Below are 6000 nucleotides of genomic sequence, written 5' to 3'. Positions count from 1 at the left end.
ACCGCCTTTGCTGTATCTCAGAGATTTTGAACAGTTGTGTTTTCATTTTCATTTGTTTCCATGAATTTTGTTAGTTCTTCTTTAATTTCCTGGTTGACCCATTCATTTTTTAGTAGGATGCTCTTTAGCCTCCATGTATTTGAGTTCTTTCCAACTTTCCTCTTGTTGTGTTCTAGTTTCAAAGCATTGTGGTCTGAAAATATGAAGGAAATGATCCCAATCTTTTGATACCGGTTGAGACTTGATTTGTGACCCAGGATTGATCTATTCTGGAGAATGCTCTATGTGTACTAGAGAAGAATGTGTATTCTGTTGTTTTGGGATGGAATGTTCTAAATATATCTGTTATGTCCATCTGGTCTAGTGTGTCATTTAAAGCCTTTATTTCCTTGTTGATCTTTTGCTTAGATGATCTGTCCATTTCAGTGAAGGGGGTGTTAAAATCCCCTACTATTATTGTATTATTGTCTATGTGTTTCTTTGATTTTGTTATTAATTGGTTTATGTATTTGGCTGCTCCCATGTTAGTGGCATAGATACTTAAAATTGTTAGGTCTTCTTTCTTGACAGACCCTTTCAGTATGACGTAGTGTCCTTTCTCATCTCTTATTGTGGTCTTTGGCTTAAAATCTAATTTAACTGATATAAGGATTGCCACCCCCAGCTCTCTTTTGATGTTCATTAGCATGGTAAATTGTTTTCTACTCCTTCACTTTGTAATTTTTTTAAAAAAGATTTTACTTATTTATTTGACAGACAAAGATCATAAGTAGGCAGAGAGGCAGGAGGGGGAGGGGGAGGAAGCAGGCTCCCTGCTGAGCAGAATCCTGATGCGGGGCTTGATCTCATGACCCTGAGATCATGACCTGAGCTGAAGGCAGAGGCTTAACCCACTGAGCCACCCAGGTGCCTCTTGTAAATTTTTTTTAAAGCACCCCCTCACCTTGAATCTGGGGGTGTCTTTCAGTCTAAAATGAGTTTCTTGGAGACAGCATATTGATGGGTTTTGTTTTTTTATCCGTTCTGATACCCTGTCTTTTGATTGGGGCATTTAGCCCATTTACATTCAGGGTAACTATTGAAAGATATGAATTTAGTGCCATTGTATTGCCTGTAATGTGACTGTTATTGTATATTGTCTCTGTTCCCTTCTGGTCTGTTACTTTTAGGCTCTCTATTTGCTTAGAGGACCCCTTTCAATATTTCCTGTAGGGCTGGTTTGCTGTTTGCAAATTCTTTTAGTTTTTGTTTGTCCTGGAAGCTTTTAATCTCTCCTTCTTTTTTTTTTTTTTTTAAGATTTTATTTATTTATTTGACAGACAGAGATCACAAGTAGGGAGAGAGAGAGAGAGAGAGAGAGAGAGAGAGAGAGAGAGAGAAGGAAGCAGGCTCCCTGCTGAGCAGAGAGCCCGATGTGGGGCTCGATCCCAGGACCCTGAGACTATGACCTGAGCCAAAAGCAGAGGCTTTAACCCACTGAGCCACCCAGGCACCCCTTAATCTCTCCTTCTATTTTCAATGACAGCTTAGCTGTATATAGTATTCTTGGCTGCATATTTTTCTCATTTATATATGTTGTGAATGTATCACACCAGTCCTTTCTGGCCTGCCAGGTCTCTGTGGATAGGTCTGCCCATCTAATATTTGTACCATTCTATGTTACAGACTCTTGTCCCAAACTGCTTTCAGGATTTTCTCTTTGTTACTGAGACTTGTAAGTTTTACTATTAGATGATGGGGTGTGGACCTATTTTTATTGATTTTGAGGGGGGATTCTCTGTGGCTCTTGGATTTTGATGCTTGTTCCCTTCACCAAATTAGGGATATTCTCTGCTATAATTTTCTCCAATATACCTTCTGGCCTTCTCTCTCTTTCTTCTTCTTCTGGGATCCCAATTATTCTAACATTGCTTCATCTTATGGTATGACTTATCTCTCGAATTCTCCCCTCGTGGTCCAGTAGTTGTTTTTCTCTCTTTTGCTCAGCTTCTTTATTCTCCATCATTTGGTCTTCTATATCACTAATTCTCTCTTGTGCCTCATTTATCCTAGCAGTAAGAGACTCCGTTTTTGATCGTACCTCATTAATAGTTTTTTTTATTTCAACTTGGTTAGATTTTAGTTCTTTTATTTCTCCAGAAAGGGATTCTCTAGTATTGTCCTTGCTTTTTTCAAGCCTGGCTAGCACCTTGATAATTGTCATTCTGAACTCTAGATCTGACATCTTACTAATGTCGGCATTGATTAGGTCCCTAGCTGTGGGTACTGCCTCTTGTTCTTTTTTTTTTTTGAGGTGAGTTTTTCTGCCTTGTCATTTTATCCAGATAACAATAGATGGATGTGAGAACAAAATATTAAAAGGGTAGCAACAAACCCAGGAAAATATACACTAACCAAATCAGAAGAGATCCAAAACTGGGGGAGAAGAAGGGGGGAGAAAAATACATACATGTATTAGACTTGTGAATAGAACAGAGCCACACACTTGATTTTGGGTGTATTTTGGTCTGTTAGAAGAAACTGTCTCCCAAAATTTTAAAGAAAGAAAAACTTACATATATACAAAAATAAGGGAAAACATGATGAAAGGATGGAATATGACTGTAAAGATGAAAATTTAAAAAGATTCTAAAAAAGGAATTGATAAGTTAGTTCAAAACAGAAAAGAAGAAGTAAAGAAGAAGAAATGTGATCAGGCTGGAGACTAGAACAAAGCCATGCACTAGACTTAGGGTGTATTTTGATAGGTTAGAAGAAACTGTATCTCAAAATTTTAAAGAAAAAAAAACCCTATATGTATACAGAAAATAAGGTTAAATACAACGAAGGGACAAAGTATGACTATAACAATGAAAATTAGAAAAGATTTTTAAAAAGGTATTAATAAGATAAAAAAGTTAAAACAGGAAAGTGGAAAAATTTAAAAAATAGAATAAGAGAAAAATAAAATTAACAAAAATTTAACTTTGAAAGACTGAAGGATCCTGGGAAAAAAGGCATGAATTCTAGGTGTTGCTTTCCCCAGCTCTGGAGTTCCACAGTTCTCATTGATCGGTAAACTTGGTCTTGGCTGGATGTTCTTGCTGATCTTCTGGGGAAGGGGCCTTTTGCTCTGATTCTAAAATGTCTTTGCCTGAGGCGGAATTGTACTGCCCTTGCCAGGGGCCGGGCCAAGTAATCTGCTGGAGTTGGCTCTCAGGAGCTTTTGTTCCCTGAACGCTTTCCATAGAGCTCTGGAGGACAGAAATGAAAATGGTGGCCTCCTAATCTCCGGCCCGGAGGAGCCAAGAGCTTGGGGCCCCACTCCTCAGCGCACCCTCAGAGAAAAGCAGTCAGTCTCTCCCATCTCCCTGGTCTCTGGCCACACTCTGAGGTCACCCAGCCTGTGACCGAGCATTTCTATCTCTGGCGCATGGCCCCGTTTGGAGTCTCCAAACTAGCAGATTCCTGCCTCTTGCTCCCGTGCTGCTCCTCCCAGAGAAGAAGGTGAGTCTCCCCAGATCTGCCACTTGTGGGGTCCCTGCTTGAAGAGGAGTGACCCGACTGTGCCTTGGATCACGATTTACGGTAACCCCAAGCTGAGAGCTCACTCCTCAGCTCCCTCTCTGTAGCCGGCTTCCCTTCTCTGATACCTGCGGGCTCTGCCACACTCAGATATCCCTGGTCTTTCTGTGACCCTGTAGGACCCGAGACCACACTGTCCCCTCAAGGGCTCCACCCCCTCGCTTAGCCTCTGGAGCGACGTCCCTCAGTGGAGTCGACTTCTAAAAGTTCTGATTTTGTGCTCCGCTGCTCCACCACTTGCTGGGAGCTGGCCCCTCCCCCTGTGGTCTGTCTTCCCAAATGTTGCCTTGGATTCACTTCTCCACACGTCTTACCTTCCAGAAAGTGGTCGCTTTCTGTTCCTAGCATTGCTGCTCTTCTCTTCTCTCTCCTGTTCAGTTTGTAGGTGTTCAGGGTGGTTTGATAACTATCTAGCTGAACTCCTGGGATGTAATATTATTTCCATCTGCTACTCCTCCGCCATCTTGCTCCTTCTCTCACCTCTACTGATTTCAACACATTTTTATCATCCCTAAATGAAACTCTGTACCCATGAGTTACTCCCTATTCTTTCTTCCTTCTGGGCCCTGACAATCACCAGTCTGCCTAATCCAAATTTTAAAATTAACTATTCTTTTTCATTGTAAATTATACATAATGTAAAATATATCACTTTAACCATTTTAGATGTACAGTTCAGTGACATTAGTATACAGTGTCCTTCCACCATCACCACCACCCATCTCCGAAAGTTGCATCTTCCCAAACAGAACCTCTATGTCCATTAAACACTAATTCCCTCTTCCCCCTCCCACCAGTAAGCACCATTCTACTTTCTGTCTCTAAGAATCTGACAGCTCTAGGAACTTCATATAAATGGAATTATACAATATTTGTCCTTTTGCAACTGGCTTATTTCATATTATTTGCGTAATATCCTCAAGGTTCAGCCATGTAGCATATGACAATTTCACTCCTTTACAAGGTCAAATGATATTGTATCCACAGTTTGTTTATTCATTCATCCGTCTGTGGACACTTGGGTCGTGTCCACCTTTTGGCTATTGTGACTAGCACTGTAATGAACACGGGTGTGCTGTCTCTGTTTGATCCATCGCTCCCAGTCCACTTTTAACATAGTTGCAATGGTACCCTGGTGCCGTTTGGAGTTCTGAGATTTCGTTTAAGGATATATCACGCCTGCCTTTTTCCGTGTTGTCACATGGTCTTTACCATCACCCTTTGCAATAGCTGCTTATAGTCGGTCTAAGTAACTCCATTTTCACGAAGAGAGGCAGTGCCAGTTTAGACAAGTTTTTACAAGCCTCCCCATCCGTGTCTTTGGAAGGCTTGGAGCAGGGATGCATTTGGAAAATGCTCCCTGGCAGATCAGTCTGAGCCTGGAGCCCCATACCCTTCGCCTCTCACTGCCCCCCCACCCCCATCAAAGCTTCAGGAAACAAAAGGAGACATCTAATTCCTGAAAACAGACAACAACAAGCTGAAAGACACAGAGGAGTCTCTCTGATGTTCTATCCTGAAGACGGTGGTGGGAGGGAGTGGAAAGAGGCGAGAAGCAAAGCGGACCAGCATTCCAGTGCCTTTGCTTTCAGCCTCAGTGTGCAGCCGCGAGCCGAGCCGGCGGCAGGGTGGCAGCGTGCCTGGTTCTCGCTCCCTCCTCCTTCACCTGCATCCTTCGTGCACATCCTTTGGTGACCCTCACAATGTACCAGAGCAGAGCGCCGCCTCCCCTATGGCCTCGGTCATATGCCCATAAGCAGCAGTCATGCTCCTTCCACGCCCGAGGGGGGCGGGTAACAGAGGAGAAAACAGCTTTCGATGACCCAGGGACCCGCTGCTGACAGCCCTGGGTGCCTGGTAGGGAAAGAAAGTGTTTTGTTTGGCTTTGTTTTGTTCACCAAGCCTCCTCTCTGAGCCCTGTTCACCTTTACAGCATCACTTGAAGCAACAAAGCAGCTTAATTACGCTGCCTTTGAAAACTTTGAACTAGACAGGCTGGATTCCTTGTGTTAAAATCCTTTCCCTCCTGTAAGGGCTGAAAGGAGCTTCCCTGCTCAGCCTGGTTTTAAAACCCTCACACCAAGCATGGAAAATTCTATAAATACCAAATGCAACCCTGGAGTTTAACCTTTAATTATTCTAGCCTCCAGCTCAACTTCCCGATTCCAGCATTTCTTTCTGCACATATGTCCTCTTTAAACTCTGTCTGGAGCTTGATCAACATTAATAATAATAATAAAATCTCCTTGGGAAGACTTTCAGAGCCATCTGAAAATGAATAGGAATCCTAGAAGTGGGTGTGATCTTCGGGGAAACACTCATCCAGCAGCCTGTTTTGTCTCATTGGTGCCAGAGGTCGGTACTGGCTTGACTGTCCGAAATCCCTGCTATCCCCCTCCAAGCAGGTAAAGCCCTATATACTGACGTGGCTTCCTT

Source organism: Lutra lutra, chromosome X (assembly GCF_902655055.1).
Source record: "Lutra lutra chromosome X, mLutLut1.2, whole genome shotgun sequence".
In the NCBI taxonomy this organism is placed as follows: Eukaryota; Metazoa; Chordata; class Mammalia; order Carnivora; family Mustelidae; genus Lutra; species Lutra lutra.
The sequence above is the reverse complement of the archived record's forward strand: the minus strand, read 5'-3'. Positions refer to the sequence as shown.